The sequence below is a fragment of the Hyaena hyaena genome, unplaced genomic scaffold, assembly GCF_003009895.1.
Source record: "Hyaena hyaena isolate Hyena2069 unplaced genomic scaffold, ASM300989v1 scaffold_92, whole genome shotgun sequence".
NCBI lineage: Eukaryota > Metazoa > Chordata > Mammalia > Carnivora > Hyaenidae > Hyaena > Hyaena hyaena.
Genome location: NW_024080723.1, coordinates 1,349,294 through 1,361,240, shown reverse-complemented (window position 1 = coordinate 1,361,240; position 11,947 = coordinate 1,349,294). Strand labels below are relative to the sequence as shown.

Here is an 11,947-nt window from a genome sequence, read left to right as displayed (position 1 = left end):
GGAAGAGTCAAGGTGTTTCTGTGAAACCAGTCCAAACGGTATTTCATGGTAAAGCGTAGCTAGGGAAGCACTGATCAGGGGAGGGTGGATATGAACAGTGGGGAGTAATTCAAGAGCCACTTCTTGATTCCAACTTTGGTTCTAAGAATGGCAAGAAGACCCTGCACATGCTGCCCTGAGGGTATAAATTGGCTCAAAATCTGAAGTGTTCTTGATGTGCAGCGGGGCTGATGCTTGCACACCAAGTTTCCTCCAAGAAACACAGTCACTGAAGAAAGAACAGACCTCCTGTTAACTAGATTAGCCACCTTAGAACCAGGATGTGGAGTAAAGAAAATGAGAAGAACTTTGCACATTTTGTTTGTGTTAAATAAGAACTCAGGTGTTTTGTGTGGGTATGCACACACATCTCCCTCACCCATGGACTTCAAGAAGAGTGTAAATACACATATATAATAAGTAGTATATAACAGGCTGTTGAAGTCTGAATTGAAGAAGAGAAAGAAGGACAGACTAGAGCTTTGTTCAGCTCCGGAATGTTCCCACTGATAAACCACTGGATTGAGATTCAGATGACCATGGAAAGGGCTATACTTGGGACTCAGAAAGGAAAGACAATAAACCCAGAGTCCAGATTAATTCTGTCTGTATGACAGGTCAAAAGTCAGTGACCTAAGGTGGATGTCCGTAAAGGATCTCCTTACACTGCACCCTCACAGTTTTCGCTTAGGTAGTAAGTTAGTTTTGTATTCAAAATACAGAGGTGTGTATTCCATAAATACATATTTATGGAATGAAGAGTGGCTGCTACAAGATTCTAGGGCAATGCTAGAAAATACCTCTGAATTTATAAAGGTTCAAACAAACAACTTTATCAGATTATGAGTTTCTGGTAATCGTAAAACTAGTTATTTGGAAAAGATGACTTAAATGGTGTGTTAGCGGTACATTGTTAGGGGTCTCCAGAGAAGCAAAACCAATAGGGTGTGTGTGTGTGTGTGTGTGTGTGTGTGTGACACAGACAGAGAGAGAGGAAATAATTCTTTTAAGGAACACACAACTATGGAGATATAAGTTCAAAATCTGAAGGGTAGGCTGGCAGGGTAGAGACCCAAGGGAGAATTGCAATTTGAGTCCAAAGGCAGTCTGTTGGCAAAATTCCTTTTTTATCAGAGACTATATGCCCTTTTTATTTTTAAGGGCTTCAACTGATTGGATGAGGCCCCCCCCCCCAACTAGGGAGGGTAGTATGCTTTACTCAAAGCCTACTAGTTTAAATGTTAATCTCATCTAAAATACTTTCATGAAAACATCTAGAATGTTTGATCAAATATGTCGATACTGTGACCTAGACAAGTGAACACATGAAATTAACCATCACAAATAGTCAGTGAATATTCAAGCATATTTAATTGGATTATAAAATTATTTCTTTTCATTGAGACAGTGAATGTATTTATTGAGTTTATAATACAAATACTTTGACTTGGTTGTTAAAGAGTCCATTTAATACACATAAAAGGAATTTGTTCTCTGTGAACTCCAAAGCAATAGTATCTGGCCCTAAGTGTGGTCAGTTAACACTCAAAGTTTTATGGTATGTTGGGTTTAGAAGGTAGTCAGTTCGTGTTGGTTTTCCTAGGACTCTCTCAGTTTTGGTGCTAAAATTCCACTTCTTCAGAGACTCTTCAAGAGACCAATCATCATAGCGTGCTATGCTTAAAACCTCTTTACTTCCCAAAAGGAACAAGAATTTAGGGGTGACTTGTGCTGGCTATGTAAAATAATTTATATTTAAACACCTGTGAATTACTTTAGCATGCTTCCTCCTTGAGAAGAATCCTAAAACAAGCAAAGAGGCCCCACACTGGGATGCTGCCTCTAGGTGACTTTATCATTTGCTGTGGCTAACTGGGTACTTCACCAAGGACAGTCTTGGCTAGTTCTCATCCAAAACAAGATTTAAGCTCACGGTTTGTTTCTGTGACACTGCGGGGGGAAAAAAGTCAGGAGCTCTCCAAGGAGGTGGCTGCCTTGCTAGTGGGCACCAAATCAGGTCCAGGATTGGTTCTGCCCTCCTCTAGGTCATAAGAGCACCCGTGACAACAAGGAGTGGGTCCACCAGGTGGCCAGAGCCTTCCTACACAGCCACACCACTCCACCTTGGCAAAGATACACTCTGTCACCCACGTATGACATTTGATTGCTTCCTGGATCCATGGGTTTAAGTGGTATGTAGAACAATGTTCAAGATTGCAGAAATTATTGTGGGCTCTAGGCTAGAGTCATGGAGTTCCTGGATTTGGGGAAAATAGTTGAAAATAGGGGAGATGGGAGGATGCTGGCCCCTCATTGACCCCTTCCTCCATTGATCTCCCTCCTCCAGTACCCTGCACAAACATTTGAGGGCTGAAATGACTCCATTGTGCAATATCTTGTACACATAAATATTTGTGTCTTCTTCTTTCTAAGTATAGCATTCCTCCACCCCCTTTTTTACATTTTAAGGCTGAGAACTTAAACGGTCACATCTCTAGCTCTGCTGTTTTCTAGCTTTGTGACTGTGACCAGTAGATTTAAGCTACTTGAGCCTCTGTTTCCAGGTGTATAACATGAGTGTAATAATCCTGACATTCTGAGTTCTATGAGGATGAAAGGAAGAAATATACGTAAAGCACCTGGCACGTAGTTGCTTGATAAATGGTAGCTGGTGTTCTACTAAACTGACCATGAAGCTTCACAATTGAGCCCTTGTATACCTCTCCAGTCTACTCTCTCACGGCCCCCTTATAGTGTACCCCATTGTTGATTGAATATCTCTACACGTTCTGCCAGGAACTTAACAGACTTCCAGGACAAAGAAATTAGGAGTTTTCTGAGGTTTTTGCTATGTGTTTGGGAAGGGTGGCCAAGGATAATCAAAGTATGAATTTATAATGCCATTCTGCACAAAAATCTCCTTTGCTTAGAATACACTACTCTCATCTGCCTGTGATCCCATTTCTCATCTTCAGCAGACTAATTGCTAGTGTTCCCCCAAGGTTCAACTTAGGAGTCACCTCCGCACCCCTTACTCCTCTAGGTTAGGGGCCCCTCCTCTGCATCCTACCACAGAACCCATGGGAAGTCACTGCAAATGCATGCTTTAACATTTTACCCCTCGTGAGGCCATTTTAGCAAACATATTTCATGGCTTCTGTATGACCACAGGCTATTCTAAGAGGCTTTCCCTACTTTTAAAAAGGATGGCCTTTTTAAAAAAATGTTTTATTTATTTCTGAGAGAGAGTGAGAGGCAGCATGAGCAGGGGAGGGTCAGAGAGAGAGGGAGACACAGAATCTGAAGCAGGCTCCAGGCTCTGAGCTAGCTATCAGCATCGAGCCTGATGCAGGGCTTGAACCCACGAACTGTGAGATCATGACCTGAGCCGAAGTTGGACATTTAACTGAACACTTAACTGATTGAGCCACCCAGGTGCCCCGTGGATGGCCACGTTTATATGGTGTGACCCCCTCCCCTCAGTCCACTCCATTGATCTCTCCAGTTGAAACTGTAATAGTTATGAGCCCCTGACCCAAGGTCTCTGCTAGGAGTTATAATTCATGATTTGTCACCTACAACAGCAGATTCAGTCCTATTTGTGCATCAGCATCACCAGTGGAACTTTAAAGCAAATGAGCATGCTATGCATTATATCCCCAAAGATTCTGATTCAGTGGGTCTAGGGTGGGCACTGGTACTTGTTTGTAAGCCTTTCAGGTGATTCTGATAAGTGTCCAGGCGAAATGACTCTCTGAGCTGGCATAGAAAGAAGAGCTGGTCTAATTAGATTCTATTGCAAATTTGAATGAAGAAAAATGGAATGAACTTTATAATGAGCAGTGCATTGGAAAGTGACAGAATTTCAGTGGCTTGAACAGGGTTATGCAATGTCAAAGGGACTTGTCATCTGAAGTTACCAAGGAGCAGAGCACATGTGGATCGTGAAGAAGTTGGTCGTTAAAGAGGAGAACAGAGCTGAAATGCAGAGAGAAGCTGGCACCACAAATGAGAGACAAAGACAGAGATGGAATATCACAGAGAATAGGAGTAGACCAAGAGATGGAACAGAGGTAGAGAAAGAGGACTGAGAGACAAACAGGCAGAGAGAGAGCATGCGTGAGTGAGAGAGAAACCTCTTTCAGAATGGCCGTCATCAGTTTACTCCCCCAAAGCACAAACCTCTGTGGACTTCTCACTTGTTGTCATCCAATCTCATGAATTTCACCTCAAAAGTGGACAGGTGGCTTTTCCCCTCTCATCCCGTTGCCACTGCCTATTCCCAGCCTTCATCAGCGCTTGCTGAGACCACAGCAGAACCCTCGACCTGGCCTCTCTCCCTCTAAAACCCACCTGGGTCTATTCTCAACACTATGGCTATTCGCCCTCCTCCTCCTCTCTGTATGAAACCACAGGCCTTCCTGATCTGATCAGCCTGCCTTGCTGTGTCTACAAGGAACCCCCTCCCTCAGATCTCACACCTCTTCTGAGCAAATCACCCCCCTTGCCTTTGCACATACGGTCCCCTCTCGTGTGTGTAGCAATCTCACACTCGGCCTTCAAAACCCAGCTCAAAAATCACCTCACTGATGCCTTTCCACCCCCTTCAGACACTGTTAGCTTATTACAAAGCTCCCACCTTCCCCACTAGACCAGAAAGTCTTTGAAGAGAAGGACTCTTTCCCACTCAGCAGAGGCTTCTGAAGATGACGGTACTGGGGTGCAAAGAAGACAGAAAAGCTGAAGCGGCCATTGGTCCATATAGGTATTTGGACGGCCCAACTGCACATAAGACCAATTCCCTTCCTTCTTACTTGGAATCCTAAGCAGATGCCTTTATATGAAAACTTAATTTTGAAAAGGGAGAAGACACAAATGTAAATTAACTTATTCTCCATGACCTGAACCACTTATAGTCTCCAACAAAGCTTAGGGGAGAATTTCTGAGTACAATCGATGCTGAAACAATCCTCTTGATGCAGAAATGAATATACATAGGGCGATTCTGACCAGCAAATTTTGCATAAATATATAAAATTTATTTTGCATAGTTTGTCCCTGTTGACAGTGATGACAAATGGAACAAGATTTTTGTTCACTAGAGGAAACTCAGTAGCATGCATCAGGAAAATTAACTTGGAAATTTTTAGTGGATAAGCATGATTCTGGGGCCTAGTGAATGTCAATTCGAGAACTCTCATGAATCCTAGTTCTTCCACCGGCTGAAAAAAAATACTTTAAAATCTTGAATTATGTGCTAAACGTTTTCATTTTGCTCATAACTCCCTGAATCACTTGGCATTTAATGGAAAATGAGTAGGAAGGGGCAGATCTCTGCTAGCTGTAAGGACCGAGGCTAGTCTGGGCAGAATGCTTTGTAGGGTGCAGATCTGAGCACAAGCCAACTATTTTAAAATGCTTCGTTCTTGTAAGCTAGCACATGACCTCTCTAGAAGGGTGAGGAGATGCCAGAGGTACATATTTGCCATCTGGAGTGAACCACACAATTCATCTAGAAACCTGCATCACCGTGAACTTGAAATTAATCATAGTGATGAGCAAGGAGAACAAGCTGGGGCAGAGAGGTCAGTTTCATTTGATAAGAAAGGAACACGTGGCCTAGCTGGGAATGTGCTGACTGACATTCATTACATTCAAGAAAACTCTACACAGCCTCTCCCTCTGGAGAGGACTCCTGGGAAAGAAAAGAGCTCCCTCTGAAGCCATAACAATGAGAACCCTTTCAAAGCCACTGACTTTTTTTTTTTAATTATTTATTTTTTTAAAATAGTTTATTGTCAAGTTGGTTTCCATATAACACCCAGTGCTCATCCCGGCAAGTGCCCTCCTCCATGCCCATCACTCCCCTTCCCCTCTCCCCCCATACCCATCAGTCCTCAGTTTGTTCTCAGCATTCAAGAGTCTCTCATGGTTTGCCTCCCTCCCTCTCCCCTCCATTTTGGCTTTTGATGGTGTCTGGAATCAAAATGATCAGGGGTGCCTGGGTGGCTCAGTCGGTTCAGGTCATGATTTCCCCAGTTTGTGAATTTGAGCCCTGCCTCTGGCTCTGCACTGACAGCTCAGAGCCTGGAGCCTGCTTCAGATTCTGTGTTTTCCTCTCTCTCTGCTTCTCTCTCTCTCTCTCTCTCTGTCTCTCTCTGTCTGTCTTTCTCTCTCAAAAATAAATAATAAATATTTAAAATTAAAAAAAAAAAGAATCACAATGATAGTAACACCATCTAGTGCTGCTCTTTTTTGTCCTGCAAAGGAAAACATCTCTCCATCCACGCCTATGAGGTTTCCTGTGTTTGCTCAAATCATGTCAGAAATAGAACATCTAGTTAGTAATCAAGCACCAGTTGGAGCTGTTTACTACTGAACGCATGGTTTTAATTTTGAAGCCCTCACTCCATTGTCCTTCAGCACTGTGAAGGCTTAGAACTCAGCTAACTACATCTCCCACTTTGGCTTGGGAAACCAAGAGCAGATCTGGCTTCAACTCCAAGCAGGCTACAGCCAATTTTGTTGGGTTTTGGTTGCTGCTATTACTTGTTTTTGAAAGAGGCGTGGACAGAAAAGAGCCACTGTGGGGATTATATTTGAAGTTTGCTTTGGTGTTTGGAGAAATAGGCACCTATCACTATAAAAGACATTTCCTTCAAAGTGTCAAAGAATTCTTCACTGTTTCAGCTTAGCTCTCAAAACTGAAATGTTTGGGGATAGAAATCTATTAAGCAATCATAGATTTAAGTGGGTAAGAGAAGAAATGAAGTCATCAAATAGAATTCCTTGTTTTAGTAAGACCATAATCCATAGGTTTCTTTTGAAGCGATGCAGTCTGGAACTAAATATTGTGGATGAGCCTAAGTTCTTGTACTTCTCTGCTTCTATGTCTTAGAAACCCTCATTCCCAGATTCTACTCTCATGTCTCTGAAGGTGACTTTTGAATCTGTATGTGCTGGGGAGATGACATCAAACAGATATGGGTTAAAATCACAACTTTGCCCCTCAACTGCTCTTTGACTTTGCCTAAGTTACTTGGACCCTCTACCCCTCCATCTCCTCATCTATAATATGCAGATAGTAATAACTATCTTGCAGAAATTATTCTAAGACCAAATGAGATAATGCTATGTTCCCTATCTGGATAATATACACAACTCCTTTAAAGTAAAACGATTATAGGGCGCCTGGGTGGCTTAGTCGGTTAAGCGTCTGACTTTCGCTTAGGTCACGATCTCGCGGTTCGTGGGTTCGAGCCCCGCGTCGGGCTCTGTGCTGACTGCCAGCTCTGAGCCTGGAGCCTGTTTCAGTCTGTGACTCCCTCTCTCTCTGACCCTCCCCTGCTCACGCTGTCTCTCTCTCCTAGAAATAAATAAAACATTTAAAAAAATTTAAAAAAAATAAAGTAAAACGATTATGTAAAATTCACTGTTTGCTTACATTATTTTTATCATAATGTTACTTAAGTGTGCACATATAAAACCAGATAAAAATTCCTTAAGATATACAGCCACCCCTACTTTCCAACATGTATAACACAGATTTTTTTTAAGTTTTTAAAATATTTTTTATTGATTTCTGAGAGAGAGAGGGACAGCGTGAGCAGGGGAGGGTCAGAGACAGCGGGAGACACAGAATCTGAAGCAGACTCCAGTCTCTCAGCTAGCTGTCAGCACAGAGCCCGAAGTGGGGCTCAAACCCATGAACCGTGAGATCCTGACCTGATCCGAAGTTGGATGCCCAACCGATTGAGACACCCAGGTGCCCCGGTGTAACACAGATTTTTAAAGACAAATGAAAATAAAAATATAATCTGTAAAATTCAAATAAACAACATAAATTGAATATAATGGATGTTTCACTGAAATTAAATGCATTGCCAATGTGAATTTGATACAGTCATGCAAAGATCTGTTTGGGTTCAGCAACTATAACATCAAGTTCAGTGGCGTAAGTGTCCCAGGAACTCAGTTAGTTCCCGGAGAGCTCTCTTGGCCTGTTTGCCATGACATGATGGGTTGCAGGGCCCTTCTCCATCCTTGTCTGAGATGATTGCTTGGGCTACAGCATGGTCTTACTTACCCAGATACCTACCAATCCCAGACAGGGCCACTGGAGACCCTAAAAGACCAAGTTCAGCCAGAGGGAAACTTCATCCTGGTGCTCAGCTGTGAGTAGTCTCATAGATACCCATTCTTGAGTGGGCTTAAGGAGCCCACTGAGAAGTTTTCAACAGAGGGGCTATCTGTTAGCTTTATCTTTTAGGAGATTCACTTCGACAGAAGTTTGGAGGATGGTTTGGAGTGGCTGAGAACGAAGTTAGGGGAAAACAACTGGGCCATAGAAATCCTCTAAACTCATGAGCTTGACATTCAGAATATCACAGCACTCCCTGCTTGTTGGCTTTATCTTCTATTTGCCAGTATGGAGCTTTTGCTGCTGCCGATATGCCTCAGTTTACCTTGCCTGAACACAGTGTTTTCCTGTCTATTCAGCTTATACTGACATCTTTCTCTTCACTTATGATGACTTTTCTGAGTCATTCTTAAAAATCCAGGGGCACATGGGTGGCTCAGTCGCTTAAGCATCTGACTCTGGATCTCAACTCAAATCTTGACCTCAAGGTTGTGAGTTCAAGCTCTGCATTGGGCTCTATGCTAGGTATGAAGCCTACTTAAAAAAACAAAAACAAAAACAAACAAAAAACAAAAACAAAAACCCAACCACCATTCAGGGTTCATCTTCTCCACCCAGTTTTCCTTGATTTGTTCAAATTACCTGATACAAATACCAAATTACTTGTTTTGAGGTATTTTTGTTCGATATTAACATTTGTCTCTTCTAGCAATTGGGATCAAATTTGATGGCAGGGACATGTCTTGCCCAAGCTGACATCTCCCCTAGTTTTAACTTAATACAGCTCATTGTTTCTGCTGTTCAGTAATTTACTGAATTAATAGATGAATAAATAAACCACCCACTGACTTATCTTACAGACACCTATATACAGGTATAAGAAAATTATTTACAACTGCTTAACATGTATTCAAATCGGATGTTTTACATCAAGTTCATAATGAAACGTCAGAGTTCAAGATATAGAAACTTGTCGGAGATCTGTAAATGAGGTTTATTTAATGAGTTATTGTGCAAAAGAATATATACAGGAATGAAAATCCCCAGAAAATGAGTGATGCGGAAACACGCTTGGAAGAATAACAGTTTACTGATTTATGAGAAAAGTAAAAATAGACGTGAACAGTGAAAAGTCTGAAATAAGCTTTTCCCCATATGTTTTGTTTCATGTTTGTTTTGCTTCTGACTGTGAAAAAAAAAAAAGTTGCAGGTAAAAGCACTTTTAGTTGGTAGGAGCAGGGCGCTGGTGAGCAACATATTGAAACTGTATAAAGCAGTAAGTTAAAAAAAATTAGAAATCTGGGATCTACAGACAAAGGTGGAGTGGTACTTTAAACTGTAAATTTAAAAACGAGTTAGAGGGATGGGCATGGAGGAGGGCACTTGTGGGGATGAGCACTGAGTGTTACGTGGAAACTAATTTGACAATAAACTATTTGTAAAAAAAAAAAAAAAAAACGAGTTAAAAAAAGAGGGACTTAAAAAGTAGGGGCCCCTGGGTGGCTCAGTTGGTTAAGCGTCTTACCTGGGCTCAGGTCATGATCTCACGGTTCATGGGTTCGAGTCGTATGTCGGGCTCTGTGCTGACAGCTCAGAGCCTAGAGCCTGCTTGGGATTCGGTGTCTCCTCCTCTCTCTGTCCCTCCCCCACTTGTGCTCTGTCTGTCTCTCAAAAATGAATAAATGTTAAAAAAAATTTTAAGTTAAAAAGGAGCCAAGTTGTAATTAAAAGAGCTGTTTAAGACATTAATTTTTCTTTGAATTTCTCCTGGCTTGTATCAAATTTTCAAAGTAATGGAAAAAGTAATAGATGAAGTTCGATAATTTTTGAAATAGAATAGTCAGTACTGATGAGATCATAATCCAAATGCTTCCTGATGCAGCTGGGGAGAAACCTTACCAACTGTTCGTCATTTTTATTTTCTTTACACTTACTAAGGTACCTTGCAAAAACAAGGCATTTAATAAGTGTTTGGTGAATGAGTGACAAATGATACTTAATACCATGCAAAGCAGTCACCTGGTGACAGCTCTTTGTTCTCAAAGGAGCTAAACAAACTTCATAGGCCCATGCTTGAAAATGCAATTTTTTAAGGGACAGAAAACGGCATGTCATCTTAGATTGTCTTGATTCCCTTGGTTTTAGACCCCTGGCACAAGTATGTCCCCAGTTCTGGTCTCTACCTGGATTTCTCTGACCTGGGATCTTCAGTCTTCTCATGGCTTCTTTGGCTGGGCGGTGGGATTTGCACCGCCGCTCCAGCTCTGATACACAGCTATAATTTGCCTCCCGTTTGTCAATAGATTAAAATATTAGATTGGTCTGGGAGAAAATGTAGTTCATGTAAAGTCAATATCTCGTTCTATTCACATTACTCACTGTGGCATTTCTTTCCCTTGCTATAGAACTTGAGCTTACAGGTCTTTAATTTTCAGAACTCAACCTTTTTCCCTTTTATTATACAACCATTTTATGTTGGCTCTTTTCCCAGTGTGCTGGCACTTCCTCAGTCCTCCATGAGATGTTAAAGAATAACAGATGTAACCCTGCAAAACTTCAACCAATTCTGCAAGTTCACTGTGAAGTAAGTCACACTCATTGTAACTTTGAATACAGCTTCTTTATAAACAGTCTACTGTTTGTTTCCCTTTCTCTTTCTGGGTTCTTATTTCTAGTCCATAGTGTGGAACTATATTGTTAGTCTACCAATCAGGCAATAACTGTTTTCTTCTGATAGAAATTCAACTCCAAGTTGCTTAAGAAAAAGAGAGGAACTAGGTTTCCTAGGTTAACTAGGAGGTCCAGGGGCACAGGGCTATGGATACAACTAGATCCAGAGACACATGTTGTCTTTATTCAGTAACATCTTCCATAGAAAGTTCCAGGCTGACATGGTCCTTACCACTCAGCATCCCAAAAATAGAGCCAGAGAGATTGAGTACCCTGACTGGAGTCCCACTATGGACCCAAGAGCCTGGGTTGCTATGAGGAATAAAACATTGCCGGATGGAGACTTCTATGTTCTTCACCACAAAGCCCAAAGTGAAATGGGAATCTGGCAGCCATTCTGGATAATTCTAGTCTCCCACCCTCAAGTATGATAAAATCTACTGTGAGAATTTGAATTATCTATACAGTGAAACTTAAGACAAAATACACCTAGGACCAGGTAGACTCTCCAGTTAGTATAAAGACCAAAGTCTCAGGGTGAGAAACCAAGCATTTCAGCTGTGCTATTGAATAAACTCTATCAGGTGAATAAGCGGGCTGAAACAATAGCCCTTTCTGAGCCAGAGTTTACACAATACAGTTCGCAGCAAAGGTGACAAATTCTCCAGTGAGGAGGACTCTCTAGGACTTTTCCTCTGTGTTGGCCTTGGCTTGTCAAGGTGTTCTCTGTAGTAACCTGACCTTGAGTTTTGTGCAGGCATCACAAGAGTTAATTACCTTCCACCAGACAACATTTATGCTATTGGTTATCTCCAAAGAAAAGAGCGGCACTGTATTGGAAGCTTCCATTTAAGGAATTAGGTAGGGCATGGGTGCAGCCAACTAACACAGATTCGGTTCTCGGTCAGTATTGCCAGAGGAGACAACGATGTCAGTGTAGCTCTTAATACTTGGCCATTTGCCTTAAACAGAGTGTTAGATTCCCTATCTGGCTATTCTGCCCTTTGCTGGAAAGATAAGTTGACTGGATGACTAACTGGTTTTTTTTCCCCTTTGCCAACCACTGTATGTGACCCATTGTTATCATTGTTAACAAAG

The 11,947-nt window shown here is 41.8% G+C and overlaps 1 protein-coding gene across 4 annotated transcripts in view; it reads left to right on the top strand.

Annotated features, from left to right (window-relative positions):
• The first annotated feature begins 2,133 nt into the window (after positions 1–2,133).
• STAT4 (signal transducer and activator of transcription 4) overlaps positions 2,134–11,947 on the top strand; it is a 117,272-nt gene continuing 107,458 nt past the window's right edge. For 3 of the 4 annotated variants that reach the window (XM_039234712.1, XM_039234705.1, XM_039234706.1), the window contains exons 1-2: positions 2,134–2,231; positions 10,671–10,763. The gene's annotated coding sequence lies outside the window, so the exon portion shown is untranslated. The remainder of the gene's footprint in view (positions 2,232–10,670; positions 10,764–11,947) is intronic. The other variant, XM_039234710.1, reaches the window with a different exon arrangement.